This window comes from Cupressus sempervirens, chromosome 10 (genome assembly GCF_028749045.1).
Source record: "Cupressus sempervirens isolate cs-2001-9-10 chromosome 10, ASM2874904v1, whole genome shotgun sequence".
Lineage (NCBI taxonomy): Eukaryota > Viridiplantae > Streptophyta > Pinopsida > Cupressales > Cupressaceae > Cupressus > Cupressus sempervirens.
Window position 1 is genome coordinate 410,583,727 of NC_143127.1, and position 18,658 is coordinate 410,602,384.

Sequence of the window (18,658 nt, forward strand, 5' to 3'; positions counted from 1 at the left end):
AGTAGCAATATCATTTGCGTTCTCTGTCAACTCTATTATGCTTCTTATATTTTCTTCCACTCTTGCCAAAACATTGTTAACTTGTAGCAAAGATCAAATTGTTGAGACAAGGGCTCTTAAGTGTGTTTTGAATTATAAAGTGTCATTGTGTAAGTGTCTGCACTAATTACAGTTTATTGCGTTTATCAATATGAATAACATATATGAGCTTTAACTAAGTGCTTTGAGTTAGGAGAAGAAAAAGTGATAGAAAGTTGAAATTGTCATGGATCTAACCCCTGAATTGTGCTTTTGATGTCTAGGTTTTGCTATCAATTTGTAATAGTTGTTACTTGTTAGTGTCTTGTACTCGTGTTGCTTTAAATTTATGGGAATCTTTGCTTGGATCTGTTGATGTTCATGGTGGTTGTAGACTTCAAGTCCAATTCTGCTATGCAGAAATATTTGGGTTAAATGTTTTTTGAGAACAAGAAAAATGGTTATGACTGCTTTGTAGATTGCCTTGTTTAGTGCCCTAGATTGTGCTTGGTTGGTGGATGTAAGCATCTCTCACAAGAATTTATCCTCCATGCCTTGCTTCTTCACAAGAATTCAGTTTGCCATGAATATTTATCAATCTTTATGCCTAGGCAGCTCCCACCTCCAAGCTGAAGTTAAGTGACCTTGCAAATTTGATTATTCTGGTTTGTAACTTCAAAAGGCTCCTTAGAAATATGACCATGCTCAACCAAGATTGAAGTGATCACCATTCTTATAAATGTTCATGTCTAGCTTGTGCGATCACTTTCAAGTGGTTCAACCCCCTTTAAATGCTCCAATCTAATCATACTCAGTTGCTTAGTCCAATGATTTAAAGCTTACACCCTATAGACTTAAATGAAATAAATATCCAAGTAAAACAGTTGTTCCCATGCTTAGGTCCCAGCTGAGAGTGACCAACGCAAAATATTTTATATAATATTGCCATTGCAATGGAAAATAGTCTCAATTTTATTCCTTTAAATCATGCTGGCTGAAAATCTCTTCTTACATATTTCTTTTGTTTTGAATTGCTCCGGAACATATTCAAGACAAAAATAATAAAGAAAAAGAGGCTCTGATAGAGGGATCTGTTTAAAATAATGTGAAAGGTTAAATAAAATGTCTTTATATTAGTGCTTGAACAAGTGATCTCGACCATGGTAGCATTTCACTTACACAACATGGAGTGTCCAAAATGTGAATAGAATTCAGTTTGAAGTTTGAAATGAGAAAACCCCTCAAGAAACTAAAGAAAACAAAAACTAAAAAAATATTTGTAAGAATACAGGAATTAAAACTAAATGATATTTCGTGCCAATTAGAGCACACCCAGAGTAATATGAACATATTATATATATAAGTCTGATATAAAAAGACAATTGGGCTTTATGTTAAAAAAATGTTGCGCTGGTCTAAAATGGCAAGCTGTGTTATTAATCGCAAATATATTAGAGGCAGCCCTCTGATTTTCTTCCTTAAAACCTTACTAGAGTCTAAATTCAGAAACCCCTTAAAACCCCCTCGTTAGGTGTAAAATTTGACTTCGAGAGTAATTTTTTGATTTTCTTGTCCTCTATATTTTTCTGGATCTTCAAGTTTTCAGTAAACTAATTCAGATTTTTTTTGAGAGACTTAGGAAACAACACAGCAAGTACTTGATATCGATTTTAAGATTTTTGATGCGAACTACTATGACTTGAAATTTCAACAACCCTCCTACTAATGAATTTAATAATATAGCATATCTTAACATCACAAAAAATTGCACCTGCTGATTATTTCAGAACCTCAATCATAATATAATATTTCAGGGCTAGCCCCATGTTTTCTAGATTTACTATGTAAAACCTATTAGATTATAAATTTTGAATTCGCCTTTAGGAGTTTAAAATTAAAACTTTGACCTTGGACGTAAGTTTTCAGTTTGCTTCTGCTCTATATTTTTCTGCTCCTTTAGGCTTATAGTGTGAAGAATGCAGAAATATCCAAAATCATTTTTGAGAAACTATGGAATACGAAACAACAAATGTGACAAAGCAATAACTTGTGATCAATTATCAATTTTTTAAAAGCTCTACTACCATGATTTCATCAACCCTCCTGCCAATCAGATCACATCTAAAATCATAACAGATAAATATGAAGCTTGATTGACTCTAAATTTCAAGCGTGGAAAGCAGTGAACTTGTACGCACTTTCTCCTACAAATTTCCCATCCACCAACCATCTCTCGGGCTTAAACTCGAGGCAATCTGTTCCCCAGATGCTTTCCATCCTGCCCATGGCATAGATGCTATAGTCTGTTAATTATTGTTAGTTGGACAGCTGTTATTTCTGACCCGAAAATAGCAGCACTATTTATGGGTAGCTTGGACAGCTGTTCGTCCTTATCTATGAATAGCGGTTGTATTTATGGGTGGTTTGGACAGTTGTTTGTCCACTTGCCAAAAATTAGTAAATGGTTATTATTTACTAATTTTAGTGATTCCTTTTGGACACTTTGCAACCAATTCTATTATTGGCTGTCGAGTTGTCTTAATCTCAGCCGTTGGTTAGATTTAATCTCGGTCGTTGGTTTACCAACAGGAGTAGTATAGAAAGGGGTCATTGGGTCATTTGGATTGGAAGAAGCGTTTTGGAAAAGCAGTTTGCAGTGTTAGAAAACAGTCTTGCAGTGTTAGCAAGGGCGCAGTGTTAGCGCAGGGATAGCAGTGAGAAATATCAGCGGGAGAAATTAGGAGGTTGTCGGAGTTCTGCCAGTGTGAGGCAAGGAATTTTGTATCTCTTGATTTGCTGAAGTTTAATATAATTTCTCATCTGTAGAACTGGTTTTCCCTTAGGGGTTTTTCCAGGGACAATTTGTCCGAAAATATTGTGTTGATTCTGTTGCGCATTTCTTTCCGTATTTTAAGTGAAGTTGCAGTAGTGTTATTTTTCGATATTAGCTGGGAATTTATTTTTAGCAGTTTAATAATCATTTGTGATAGGAGATTAATAATCAGTAACTGCAATAGTTTGATTTTTCACATGGTATCAAAACATTGTTAAGGGTAGAAGAGTTTTGCCCTAGGAAAGAAATTTTGATCTCTTTAGATTTATTATTGCTTTAAACCCATGAGATCAGGATAGATTGGATGGTGCCTCAAATTTTGGTGTCTGGAAGGCCAGAATTTCTTTATTGTTGGAAGAGAATGGTATCAAGGATTATGCTACCAGTGGTGTACCTGTACCAACTGATGCAACACAGCTTGCAGCATATAAGAAGGACGATGCCAAAGCGAGGAGGATTATCCTTGATGCTGTCAAGGATCATATTGTTCCACATATCTCGGAGCTAGATACAACAAAGAAGATGTGGGACGCCATTCTAAATCTATACCAGAATGCTACCACTAACAGGAAGTTGATTCTCAGAGAGAAGCTAAAGAATACCCGAATGAATCAGGGAGAGGACGTCACAAGTTACCTCACCAGGCTCAGACTTGTCAAGGATGAGTTAGCAGCTGTTGGAGATAGCCCTAGTGATGATGAGCTAGTGAGAATAGCCCTAAATGGGTTTACTAAACAATGGAGTGTCTTTGTTCAAGTTGTCAGTGGATGAGATACTTTATCGAGTTGGGATCGACTATGTACTGATTTCACTCAAGAGGAGTTTAGACTAAGTCTTGTCAATGGGGCCAACAAGAGTCAGAAAAATGAGGTGGAACAAGAGAACGTTGCCCTAGCGGGTAAAGGGAAAGCAAAGAAGGGATCTAGCAAAGGATCAAATTCACAAAGTGAAAAGAAGAAGAAGGACCTTTCTAAGGTCAAGTGCTTTGGATGTCACGAGTTTGGCCACTATGTCAGTGATTGCCCAGAGAGGAAAAAGGGTAAGAAGCAGGTAGTAGCTTCAGCAAGTGCAGAAGAACTCTCCAGCAGAATGGAAGATGAGTTTGCGCTCATAGCTTGTATGGTTAGCTCAACCTCACAGTGTGTTTGGTATATAGATAGTGGGGCGTCATTTCATATGACAGGAGTTAGAGAGTACTTCTCCAGTTACAAGGAGGAGGACACCAACATCCAGATTTCTATGGAAAACTTGTCCAAACTCAACCCTGTTGGGAAAGGGACTGTTCAGTTTCAGAGGGAGAATGGAAAGATAATTCCTCTTCATGATGTGTTATATGTGTCAGGCTTAGGTATGAATTTGATTTCTGTATCTGTTCTTCAAAATAGGGGGTATAATGTACTCTTTAGAGGGACACATGTGTTGATTAAGCACAAGGATTGGAAATCACCCATAACTATTGGAGTTAGGAGTGGTCGCCTTTATAGATTGTAGTTTGATACTCCTAAGGAACTTATGAGCAACAATAATCCTAGAGATCTTGGAGAGCTATGGCATAGGAGGTTGGGCCATATTCATCATGGAGCACTTAGATTGCTTCGTGAGACCGTGACAGGTGTTCCAGAGGTGAGCACAGAGCATGACGATGTATGTAAGGGATGTGTGTTGGGGAAGTTTGCGAAAGCATCTTTTCCAAGGAGTGACACCAGATCTAAGGGTGTTCTTGATCTAGTACATTCAGATGTTTGTGGACCAATGTCAATGAAATATCTCAGAGGATATGAGTACTATGTTACTTTTATTGATGAATTCTCTAGAAAGACCTGGATATACTTCTTGAAGACTAAAGATGAGGTTTTCAGTCAATTCCAAGAGTTCAAGGCTCTTGTGGAGAACTCGACAGGAAAGAAGATAAAGATTCTTCGGTCAGACAATGGAGGCGAGTACAAAGGAAATGTCTTCCAGGAGTTCTGCACCAGAGAAGGAATCAAGAGAGAATGGACTGTTCCTTACAATCCATAGCAGAATGGAGTTGCTGAGAGGAAGAACCGTTCTATATCGGAGGCAGCAAGAGCTATGCTACATGACCAGGACATGCCCCGTTACTTATGGGCAGAGGCGCATAATACAACAGTCTACATTCAGAATAGAGTTCCACACAAGGTGCTAGGGAAGATGAGACCAGAGGAGGCTTTCACAGGGAAGAAGCCAGATGTTAGTCACTTCAGGATATTCGAGAGTTTGGCATATTGTCATATTCCTGGAGATACGCGTACAAAGTTAGATCAGACTGCAGAGAGGGGGTACTTTGTTGGGTACAGTGAGACCTCAAAGGCATACAGGATTTTCATTCCGGGGACTAAAAGAGTTATTGTCAGACGGGATGTCAAGTTCATGGAGGACAAGGCATTCAAGAGATCCAGAGATTTGCCAGCAGATGATCAGAGTGAGCAGCCAACAGAAGCTCTAAGACCAAGTCAAGGGCATCAAAGCTCAAGTACAGTTACCAGTACGAGTGTAGACTCAGTTAGTGAAGGTTCATAGAGTATGGAGCAACAGGTGCAACAGGAAATGCATTTGGAAGACTTAGAGGTTGACATTTCATCCTCTACAGTTGGCAGCAGGAACCATGTGGTTCCAGATACACAAAGGGATACTCAGGAGTTTGCGGGAACTCCTAGGAAGAGTACTAGACAGCGAAGACAACCAACCAAGTTGAATGACTATGTGGCATTAGTTAGTCAGTTGGTAGATAGTGAGCCTTCTAGCTATCAGGAAGCTGCAGAACATCAGGTATGGCGAGATGCTATGGTTGAGGAATATTCTTCAATAATGCAGAATGATGTGTGGGAGGTAATACCTAGACCAACAGATAGGGCTATAGTTGGATCACGCTGGATCTATAAGATAAAGCACGGTGCAGATGGTAGCATCGAGAAATACAAGGCTAGGTTTGTGGCAAAGGGGTTCTCTCAGAAGGAGGGAATAGACTATGATGAGACATTTGCTCCAGTTGCCAGGTATACTTCTATACGAGCTCTAATCTCACTTGCAACACAGATGGGATGGCAGATCCATCAAATGGATGTCAAGACAGCATTCCTCAATGGTGAGTTGAAGGAGGAGGTATACATAGAACAACCAGAAGGCTTTGTAGCACATAGCAAAGAGACCCACGTGTGCAGATTGAAGAAAGCATTGTACAGACTCAAGCAGGCTCCTAGAGCGTGGTATGAGTGCATTGATACATACTTGTAGAAAATGGGCTTTGTGAAGAGTGAAGCAGATGCTAACCTCTACTACTTGATGGTTAGGGGTGAGATTCTCATTCTTGTTCTTTATGTGGACGACCTATTTCTTACAGGTTCACTAGGGCTCATAGTGGATTGCAAGAGGAACCTTGCAGAAGAGTTCGAGATGAAGGATTTAGGACTTATGCACTACTTTCTAGGCATGGAAGTGTGGCAGACAGATGGGAAGATTTTCCTTGGTCAAGGGAAATATTGCATTGAAATCTTGAAGAAATTTGGGATGGAGGATTGCAAAGCCATGTCTACACCCATGATCACGAATTGGAGGAAGGTAGATACATCTAAGGAGAAAGATGTAGATCCCACTTTATATAGACAGTTGATTGGTTCGCTTATGTATTTGGTCAACACTAGACAGATATAGCATTTGCAGTAAACTCTCTTAGTCAGTTCATGGTTGAACCAAAGAGAATGCATTGGATAGCGGCTAAGCATGTGCTACGTTACTTGTGTGGTACAGTCGAGTATGGGATCAGATATGTTCGAGGTGAAGGTATCAGGTTGATAGGCTATACTGACGCAGATTGGGCAGGAAGTACAACAGACAAAAGGAGCACTTCAGGGTGTTGTTTCAGCTTGGGATCAGGAGTTGTATCTTGGTTCAGCAGGAAGCAGAAGTCTGTGGCTCTAAGTTCAGCAGAAGTAGAATACATAGCAGCTAGCATGGCGACATGTGAAGCTATATGGCTTCGGAAGTTGTTAGCAGCCTTGTTTGGTCAGAAGGTTGAGACTACTGTGATACATTGTGACAATCAGAGTTGCATCAAGTTGTCTGAAAATCCAGTGTTTCATGATAGGTCTAAACATATAGACATCAGATATCACTTCATCAGAGATTGTGTACAAAGGGGAGTTGTTCGACTACAATACATACCTACAGATGAGCAGGTAGCAGACATTCTGACGAAGGCTTTGGGAAAGGCCAAATTTATCTTCTTCAGAGATAAGATGGGTGTCATGCAGAACAGCTTCCTCGCTAAGAGGGAGTGTTAATTATTGTTAGTTGGACAACTGTTATTTCTGACCCGGAAATAGCAACACTATTTATGGGTAGCTTGGACAGCTGTTCGTCCTTATCTATGAATAGCGGTTGTATTTATGGGTGGTTTGGACAACTGTTTGTCCACTTGCCAAAAATTAGTAAATGGTTATTATTTACTAATTTTAATGATTCCTTTTGGACACTTTGCAACCAATTCTATTATTGGCTGTCGAGTTGTCTTAATCTCAGCCGTTGGTTAGATTTAATCTCGGTCATTGGTTTACCAACAGGAGTAGTATAGAAAGGGGTCATTGGGTCATTTGGATTGGAAGAAGCATTTTGGAGAAGCAGTTTGCAGTGTTAGCAAACAGTCTTGCAGTGTTAGCAAGGGCGCAATGTTAGCGCAGGGATAGCAGTGAGAAATATCAGCGGGAGAAATTAGGAGGTTGTCGGAGTTCTGCCAGTGTGAGGCAAGGAATTTTGTATCTCTTGATTTGCTGAAGTTTAATATAATTTTTCATCTGTAGAACTGGTTTTCCCTTAGGGGTTTTTCCAGGGACAATTTGTCCGAAAATATTGTGTTGATTCTGTTGCGCATTTCTTTCCGTATTTTAAGTGAAGTTGCAGTTGTGTTATTTTTCGATATTAGCTGAAAATTTATTTTCAGCAGTTTAATAATCATTTGTGATAAGAGATTAATAATCAGTAACTGCAATAGTTTGATTTTTCACATTGTCCATACTCCATCCTTTCCCCACATAACTGCCGTCCGGTAAAACATCTTCTTCCACCGCTGCTTTGGAATCAAATGGCACTGGAGGATACAAGCGCAGGGACTCGGATACAGCAGCATGAAGGTATTGCATGTCCCTCAATTCCTCGTACGTGAAAGCAGTCCCTTTTAATGCTTCTGCTTCTACTTTTCTGTCTGAAAGATTCTGCGTAATCTCATGGCGGATGGCTGATTCCACTCGCGGATGTAATGAAAGCACCCAGAAGAACCACGTCAGTGCAGTCGATGGCGTGTCTCTTCCAGCTAGCATGAAATTCACTATCATGTCTCTCAAGAAAAACATCGGATTTGTTTTTCTCCTCACTTTCAAAGTCAGCAGCAGCTGCCATCAATCTGGAAAGGAGATCATTTCTTCCCTTGAGTTGATTCTTGCAGGCGATCTCTTTCCTTCTCGAGCGAATTATATTCATGGGAAACTCATCGACCATGTCAATCGCCTCGCGCAGCCGCCTTTCAGAGCCGAGGTTAAAAAGACGCTTGAATCTCCAGAGAAAGGGGAGGCTGTAAAGAAAACTCCCGAAGCTTAACTCTGTGGCGTTGCTGAATTGTGTTGCAAGAGGTAACTCGGGAAGAGAGGGATGGAGATAAGCAGGATCTGCAGCGAAGCCAACTCTGCAAATGTTGTGAAAGGTGAATCTCTGCAAAACATCTTGCAAGTCAATGGAGAGCCCTTCATCCGAGGCCTTGGAGAGCACAGGAATGAGGCGCTCCAGAATCTCTGATTGCACCGTCTGCACTACGAAGTTTCTGAGGGACCTGGTGTTGAATTCATAGTTGGCAACCTTCCTCTGCCTCTTCCACGCCTCCCCGTTGGCATTGAAAATCCCCCTGCCCAGAAAGTCGTGAAGAATGAGGTCGAACCGCTCTCCCTTCCTGTAATTCTCGAAATTGGTTTTGATCACATGTTCCACAATTGCAGGATTGGCTGTGAAATACCCTTTCAATCCTCCTGGCCGATGGTACTTGAATGTATTGCTAGGAGAACTTAATAGCAACTCAGTAATCCAATCATGGAACCTGTGGCGGATTTTATCAAAGGAAAGAGGATGCCGAGGATTGGGAGGACAGTGGGGCCTTCACCACTAGATTTACTCTTCCTTTGAAGAGAGAAGAGAAGCTGCGCTAAGAAAAAGAAGGTAACAAAGGAAAAGAGAAAACCAAGAGGGATCAGCGCAGCCATGATTTCCATTTTCACCGAGACTTGGATTGAGTGAACAACAATAGCTCCTACATTATAAATAGGCAGGATTACTTCTCTTCCCTCATGGATGTTCCAAATGAAAGTATAACCCATTGTGAGAGGGTATCTAGATTGAGCATTTTTAGTGGACCAGGAATCCCGTAGTGACTGGCCGGCCATGAAATGGCGAGGTAAAATAACATGAAAGGATCCGAGAGGTGGGGTATATGTGAGATTGCCTGTTGTGAACGGATGAGAGATTTGTTAGATTGCGTGTAAACAATTATTTGAATTTTAGAAGGTTGCCATACATTTCGACTCAAGAGTCAAAACTAATAATATACAATAAATATAAGGAGAGACATCATATCTCTTGCAGATGTAATTGCTCTGGATCTACCGTATGAACGCGTTCAACAATTTACTTGATCTAACTATTGAGTGTATCTCTATTTCTCTCCATGGCCGGCTTGATCTTAACAGCTACCAACCCGTTAGAGGCATCTTCCAGAAAAACGCGGATCTTTCCGATCAATCAACCTTATTAAATGCTCGCTTTCGTAACGGAAACTGTAGCACCGAGTGGCAAATGCTACATTTTTAATTTTTATTGGCCATTTTAATAGTTTTTAAACAATTTGATTTATTTTCTTTCATATTATTGTTTCTTTCTTACTTTTACATATAATGACATTTCAAGTATGACACATTCAACCAATTATAATAATATTGTTTCTAGTCAATTTATTATTTTTTTATTAAGTTATATCTTTTGTGAATTTGAAAATATATTTTTTAATTTTCTATTATTTTAAAAAATTAAACGATTTCTTATTGGTTAATTGTATAAATTTGCACAAAAAAAAGTCATTAAGTCCTTGTTGCCCATTCTCCATGAAGGTCTCATTCTTTGGTTTGGGGATTAGTGTAATGTTTGGAATCCCAAATATGCCTTGAAGAACATTAAGAAGGAAGATGGTAGTGGGAAAAAGAGGAAACCCTATTGGAGTGTTAAAGGTACTAAAGGAATATGAAAGAGCTTGACAAAAGTGGGATGGATATGGGTGATGAAGAAAACCCCTAAGAAGAAGAATCTAAGGATGATAGGGCTATAGAGGATTGTTGGGACAACAAATTGGATGACATGGAAATAGACGATGATAGGAAGAATCCTTCCCATATGCACTAGAACATTCCTCTTGCTAAATCTCACAAGGATTTTGTTTCCCCTTCCCCTGCAAAGAAATTAAAGAAAGATGAAGATACCCATGGGAAAAAGCAAAAGTAGACCGATATCAGCAAGGAAACTTCTCTAGTCAAGAAAGTTGTTTATCTTACCTCAAACTTTGAGGTTGTTCAAATAAGGAAAGATAAAAAAGCATTATGTGACTTATGATTTTAACATTTCCTTTACTTCCCTGGAGTTTCTTAGCAAAGCCAAGGACAAAGAAGACCTTTCTCTGGTCATTGAGAATTGGACTTACAATAAAATCTATTATCTAAGAAACATAGTTTTCTATTTGGAGAAATGACTCAATGAAGAAAGTGATGTAAGAAGGAAGATGCAAGGAAAAAATGAGGACACGTCATCTCAACTTAAGGATTTCAAGGAAAGGATTCACAAAATCCTTTAGAATAGAGATGATAGAATCCATACTTCTTTCTTGAAAATGATGAATGACAAAGGAAAATCGAACAGGGAAGGTATTGAGCTTGATGTTCATCTGAGAGGCAAAGCAAAAGAGATGGAGATCATAGAGGGGTTGAGCAAGAGGACCAGAGTTAAACTCAATAGGAAGAAAGATACCATCTTTGGTGCTCAAAAAAATACTAGATACAATCCTAACATGTCAAAGATATAGGCGGCTAAAGATCTTAAGGAGCTTGTCTAGTTTTTGGTTGACCTTCCTTTGTATTGTCTTTTTGTCTTCTACGTTTTTTGTTGGGTTTGGTTCATTGTAGTGCTAGTTTTAGTTTTGTTGGTTACTGGATAGCTTAGTAGGTTTTATCTTTTCCCACATAGTTCTTCAACTTGGACTCTATTTAATATTTTGTATTTGTAATTTATGGATTGAGGTTTTGGCTTCCCTAAAAACCAATTTTTACCTTAATCCAAAATCACATAAATTTACATTCTTGTTTTGAAGTATTTATTAATTGTTCAAAGTCAATAAGTACTAAAGGGATTTATTTAAAATTGAACAATGTATCTCTCAAATTATAACACAATAGATTATATGTATGTTTTCTTATAAGTGGTTGACATTGGTTTGTATGTCTGTGATCCAAAACTAATGATTTAGAAAGAAGTGCTACACACTTGACATTATATTTCAATAAAAGATCATCTATCCAAAGATAATTTTTTATTTAATTAGCATCTAAAACTAAATTTCACATAAAATGTGTAGGAAAATTCAATTCAATGCTCATAGAAAAATCTATATATATATGCATTAGTTATCTAATGAAAAACCATGGGACTTGACATAAAATTAAATATTAAGAAGAAAGAAATAAAATCTAAACTAGTGAGGGATAAAGGCTTAGACAAGCATCATAATGAGTTTGATTTATTTAAAGAATCAAATGTCAAGGATTATTGAGAAAGCTATATTCTTTCAATAACAATTTATAAAATTATGCCACTCAACATAGAATATTGAGTATGTTTCACAATGGTTGGACCATATAATGTTGAGTATGTTTGACAATGGCTTCTAGAAGGTGTGGGTGAGCAGACAGGGTTTCAAGTTTCAATGGGGAATTGAAGGAAAAATATGACAATGAAAAAGATCTAGATGGGTTTTATGGGCATATCTATTGGATCTTCTATTGATGTCCTTATTGCAGTGTTGGGGCCTTTAGTGGGGTGGTTTATTGGTGTGTCTTCTCTTTGCTAATGTCTTTGTCCTCTCAAGACAATTCCCCATGGGGTATTACTTTGTCTACACCTCTTATATGTTGTGGTATCCACATTTATGGTGGGTGTTGGAGGTACTTTGTGCCCCTTCTAGTTTGTAGTGGTGTTGTTGGATGGTGTGGGTCTCTATGTTTTTAGGTCATGTTGGGTCTCTCCTCCCTTAGAAGACCTTCAATTTTAGATTTTTAGTGATTATGATTGTGATTAAACTTTCCTCATCTCTTGTTGGGGATGATTTGTGGGTGATTTCTACTTCTAGGCCTTGTACTTTAGTTGGATGTTATTTCTTTTGGGTGTCCCTTTGTGCTAAGGGTTTGTCTCCTTCTAGGATTTTTATGATTTCTCTCCTTTTGACAATCTTTTTTGTTATCCTCGGTGATAATTTTTGATGCCTTCAATCATTTTGTTTTATACTAAAGGCTAATGCCAAAATTTTTGATAAATTTGACTTTGTCAAATTGTTTGGTTAGGGTTAGTCTTAGCCTCTTTGGGTTTCTAATATAAGGGATTTGGTCCCTATTGAGGTCAAGGTACTTGTCTTTCTTACTTTTGGGGGTTATTCCACTGATCTTTGATTACTCTTTCTTTTTAATCTTTTAGAGATGACATCCATTCCTATTGAGGACATTGTGGATATTTGGAAAGTGAAGATTAAAGATTTTATGTGAGAAACTTTGTTTCATCTTGGACATGACTTAGTGTTGAAAATTACCTAGTTTGATTTAGGGAGTCTCTCTTTCCACTAAAGTTCTTTAGGTTCTTTGATGATCATTATTTTGAGGTAGTTATGGGTTCATCTTTTGGGTCCCATGGTATAACCTAAAGGTTTGGTTTGGAGACCCCTCTTATATCCTATAAGGCTTGTTACACAAGGTACGTGGTGGTTGCTAGCTATTGGTGGTTGCCCTCTTCCTTGGTTTGGAGACTAGCATTGTATTATTTTTTCTAAACAATATCTTGTGACTACCTATGTGCTAGTTTGGGGTGTCATTCTTGACCTTGATTTGGTTTTGGGTATTTCTTACTAACCTAAGTTCTATGTTGGTGATTTTAATCCTATTTATTTTAGCATATTGTATTTGATGGAGGTTGAGCGAGATCTTGATTTTTCTTCGGTTATTCTTTTCTCTCCTCATCCATCATTTAATGATAAACCATCTACCTTCTAGATAGTTGAAAGGTTTCATTGATCAATAGTTCTGATCTTTACTCCTCTTCTATTTCTACTCTCTAGTTTGGAGCCTATTTAAGCTCCTTTTTTTTAACCAAATGGATGCTGATATTTTTGAAGGACCCATTTTGTAGGATGTTTATTTTAATTTTTTTTTTGTTGGAAAGTTTTAGGATGTTCTATCTCCAAGTGGCAGTCTAGTTCTTCTGACATAACCTATTTGTGGGACTCTCATAACTTTTTATAATGTCTCAATGATCCATGATCATTCTGAGTTATGGTTTTGGGAACCTCAAAATTCCAATGATCTCTCTTGTGTAGAGAATTGTTTCTTATAGTGAGGCCAACATTGGATGTTGTCTTCTCTTTGGAAGCTAGCTCTTCTACTATCTTATCTTTCTTGGTTATTGTGTGTTTATCTATTTTAGGTTGCTACACCTTTTTTATTTACTTGACACTAGAGTTTCATCTTTATGGGGTTCTTGATCCCTTTTAAAATCTTTTTGTAAGGGTTTTCATGTCCCTTTAAATATTTTTCTTCTCCTCTAATCAAAAACATAGAATGTTGAGTGATAGTGTATCCTTTGATGACACAAATATTGAGACTAATATTATCATTTAACTTGTTAATGATATGAAAGCTATGTTACAAGTTATCTCAAGAATGTTAGAAACAAAATCAAGAATAATATTTTTTTTCTTTAAAGAAAATCCTAGTTTCGTAAACAATTTTGAATCTATTTAGGAGAATAGCCTAGAAATTTTTAGATATAGGCTAACTTTTTTATTCACTGATGTAGATAAAAAGTGAATTTTTTTCCCTTTGTCATCAAATATTATCACACAGAATATCTAATAGTTAAATGAAAATTTAACGAATAGAGTAGAGGAATAAAAAATACACAAAAATTCAACAAGAGGATACCAAAATTTAACATGGTTCACCCAAGTTGATGCTACATCCACTAAACAAAGAATCTTGACCCTATAAGGGATGCTGACCAAAACCCAAACTAAGCGAATAAAAGTAGAGAAGACAAAACCTTTGATATCAATCAGGCTCCATATAAAAAGAACTTTTCAAAAATGGAGAAAAAATGAAAACATACAAGCTACAATAAGAGAATTGGTTGACCAAAAAATGGTGAGCTAAAACAATATTATATAAGGTTAGCATGGAAAACTATATATAAGACCACAAGTCATTCATGGAGACTATTTATGTGGGTAACAAAAAAATATTTTATTTCATTTGAGACATTTTATATATAATATCAAGGACATCATTAAAAATATTTTTCTATACTTGTTAATTCAAAACTTATAATATAATAATAGTGTTCCCTCACATGACTCATTTTTCACTTGCAAGCTTTATTAATGCATTGGATTGGTCACTTCTCTCTAGTCAAGAATGCCAAGATATGGGCATGAGAAATAATTATGAGGATTCATTTCATAGGAAGGTGACTCTCACTCTTTTTTCCACTCCTCACAAGGCTTCATATATTCTAGACTTATCCTTTGGAGTTAGTCAATTTACCAAGGAGTGAGGTGATATTGTTCATGAATTGGTAAACCCTTCTTGGAAATGCCTGAATATTTTAGCTAGGGAAAACATGGAAGGTATCATTTATTTTACATCTTTGGTAATAGTGGGAATATATCAATGTGTCATTTGAAAGGTCCTAATATTGCATATGGAATTGAATATCCTTCAATACTTAAGGAGAAACTTTTAAAACATCTTCAACAATTAGTCATGTTTTTAAATATAATATGGATTGGGGAGATACTATATATGAAAATTGAATTGTAAAATCTTAATATTAACACATCTATACTTCATAAAATGGACAAGGATATTTCTTAGTTCAAATTAAAATTTTAAATATTGATAAATATCAAGAAATTATTATATTTTTTATTCAGACCTAATTTAATATTGTCACTAAGGTTATTTAAGGGAAGAGTCCTATGATTTTCTTTTATTGGGTTATTTGACACTACATCACTTCCTCTAGTAATAGGGATAAATTTGAGGTTGAAAAAATTGGATTGGAGGCTGATAACACTAGAGGATAGATAAATTCCAACCATATCAAGTTAGCTTCTCTCTTCGAGACATAATTCTTTATTGATATTTGTTTTCCATCTTTTCTTTCTTTGTTGATGTTGAATTATTTGAAAACTGTATGTCTTATGAATATATTATATTTGGATATAGATTTGGGGTTCAACAAAGAGATTGAGTGTGAATGATTTTCTAGAGAATAGTAGATTATGATATTAAAAAAATTGGCACACTAATGAGGTTAGGGAGACCATGATGGAGCTTTCTGTGTGAGGATTTTAGTGTCAATTATTTGGTCAAGAATAATTAAAAGTCTATGATTTGATGATATTGAATGAGAGATCAATGATTCATCTTGAGGCGTCACCTTTATGATATTTTGGAGATGTGGCAATCCACTTGATTTTTTTTTCTTCCATGGCATAGTTTCTCAATACCTATATTCATATTATGTAATCAATATTTTTATTCATTTTTTGTTACCCATAAGGGGGGGTTCCTAGGACAAGGTGAGTTTTATGACGATAAGGTCAAGGTATTAAAGGGGGAATTTTTGTATAATATGTATGACTGGTTATGATTATTACATAATAATAAACATTATCCAACTATGATTGACTATTGGTAACTCTCATTATCTTCATATTTCCTATATTATCCTCTAAGTTTTTGATAAGATAAATAGGTTTTATAGGGACCCTGAAACCCAAAAGTAGCTACAAACCAAGGTTGATAATAAGCAAATAAGCCCAACCAAAAAAATGAGTCTATTGGCTGATAATAAGCATGAGGCCTAGCCAACAACAAAGGCCAACAAAATGGCCACATCAAACTATCTTTAACATAACTAAGAAAAAGCCAGAACGAAAAGCCAAAAGAGAAACAACAAAAACACAAAAAGATAGAACAAGAGGGCTACTCTTCATTCTTCTTCTCGAAGCCCTGCATGGTCTGGGCAGCCTTGTAATCTTTTCGTGCTCCTCGGCCTTCTGCTCCTATACTTTCTTTGTTTCTTGGTCCAAACTAGTAAATGTGATGTTAGTGGCCATATCATCATCAGACCTGACTCTTTCTCTATCCTTTCCGTCCTCACCTACCAGCAGGCTTCTGTCTTTGAAAAAACTAGTTAATGAGAGAATATTGTCATTGATCAAATTGAGGAGAGAGATCATCTGACTAGCCAAATTATGATTGTAATTTTCAAGATTCTTAATTTTCCTCTCAATTAGACTGGTTCTATCACTCTGATCCTCTCGGTTCTCATTTTTAGTTTTCCTGTTGTTGCCCTCCAACTGACAAATCTTCTCTCTGACCTCTTCCAGCTCATGTTATAGCCACTTGATTGATCTGAAATCATCAATCATGCTATTAGGAGCATTGTTTTGAAGGTTCATACCCATCTCCCTTGCATTATCAGATATGGCCACAATGGCTAGATCAATGAGCTCTTCAAGCTAGGGCTCTTCCTAATTTTCCACCAAAAATATGAGGATTCATAGCTTCTCTATAAATTCCCAATGTTGCAGTCCTAACATTGAAATTCCTCCAATATTTTCTCCTATTTTTGAAAAGTACTTCCCCCTCTTTAGCACCAATATTATCCTTTTCCTTCTCCTTAGAGTGAGATTGAGGATGGGAATGAACAGGGGAAAGGGGGAGAATCGAAACATCCGATCCCTGGTTCGAAACCCTCTCATTATCTGCATCATCCCTCTTCCATTTTTTCCCAGCATGGTCCTCTTTAATATCCTCTTCCATCTCCTTGTCTTCATCATCAGAAGCCATGTCCTCCTCATCCTCATTATAATCCATATCATCTTTACCAAAGGTTTGGCTATGGTCCCTTGGGCTCTTTCTTCTAGGGGTTAAATTAGAGGACTGCTTCTTAACATGACCCTTAATTTTCTTTCCAAAAGAAACATTCCCCAGCTTCTCCAAACTTATGCTCTGAATTTCATCAGAGTCAAAAGAGTAGCTAGAGCTACCATTTTCCTCTTCTGCATCCAGCGAAGTATTGTTGCTAATCATCTGAGATTTGAAGTACTCGTGTATTAGCAGCAATAATCCCTCACGTAGAGCAGGGTTGACAATGGGTTTCTTCTTAAAGCTAGTGATAGCCTTACTCATGGAGTTATTATCCTCTAAGTTATTAAATAAAAAATCTAAATGTATTTAATGTTGGTGATAACAATTACAAGAAAAATAGTAAAAGGCTGAAATAAAATTTATAATATTGCCAAAACATGGGTGTCAAAGAAATTAGTTTTTACATAGATTTTCCAAAGATCATCCTCAACAAAGAGAGGATAAATATCATCCATGATGTCTCCAAAATACTTAATATAGGGCTACACAAATAAACCTACAATATATATCAAGCAGTCACCCCGAGGAAATATAAATGAAAGAAAAAGATTATCCTTTTGTATTGAATCACAAGGAGTATCCTACTTCACTAAATCACAACAAACTATGGTTGTAGTAGTACTAGCATCATCAAGAGAAACTATAAGAGTGATCTTAATTGGAGAAATAGAAGCTATTGAAAACAAATTAATACAAGTATGATAAATGTGTTTCAATCATTATTTTTTCAATGATGTCAAACCTACTAGGTGCTGGTTAGACAATTGCTTATATGATTTAAGTACTGTCATTTATTTAACTGATGAAGAGGATTTGATCAAATGAGTTAACAATAGCACCTAGAGGAAAGGTTGACTTATGATATGAAAAGGAGTACAAGAATAAGTTAAGAGAATTATATTATAGTGCATTGATAATCTACTTAAGGTTGTAATGGTTGGTTACACTATTTAAGTTTAGAAGAACAAATTAAATGAAGTTTGTCTACCAAGCTTAACATTCTACATAGTGGGTGATGAGAAAAGTTTGTGCAAGCTAAGAAAAAAATTAGTTGGAGCTGAGAAAATCTAATTTTAGTATAAGCCAAGTAAAGTTTAGTTGATGTCAAGCACTAGTAAACTTTAGTTCATGCTGAGTGATTTGATAGAGGATGTTGAGCAACACAATTTGTGTTGAGCATCAAAACCCAGTTAGTGCTTAGTGTTAGGATTATGAGAAAGATAAAAAAAATTAGATGAATCTGAGCTGACAAGTTTGATTTCTTGGATTGTGTGAACCATGTGAAAGATAAGGTTGATGAGCTGGTGGCACAAAATTCATGGTGAACTATTTTGAGGTGAATTCAAAGAGGATTGAAGGTGAAGTTTCTAGAAGAGAATAAAATGAAATAAGGGTTAGATTCATTGAATCCTACCTAATCCAACCTAACCCTAAAATGGACGATAGAGGTTGAACTACAAAATATCTTTATTCTATTTATAGAGATGGCTCGTCAGAAGCAAGGGTTGTC

General features: G+C 36.7%; 1 pseudogene; it reads right to left on the bottom strand.

Annotated features, from left to right (window-relative positions):
* Positions 1-2,184: 2,184 nt before the first annotated feature.
* On the bottom strand, positions 2,185-17,409 carry LOC149534433 (cytochrome P450 94A2-like; annotated as a pseudogene).
* Positions 17,410-18,658: the final 1,249 nt, after the last annotated feature.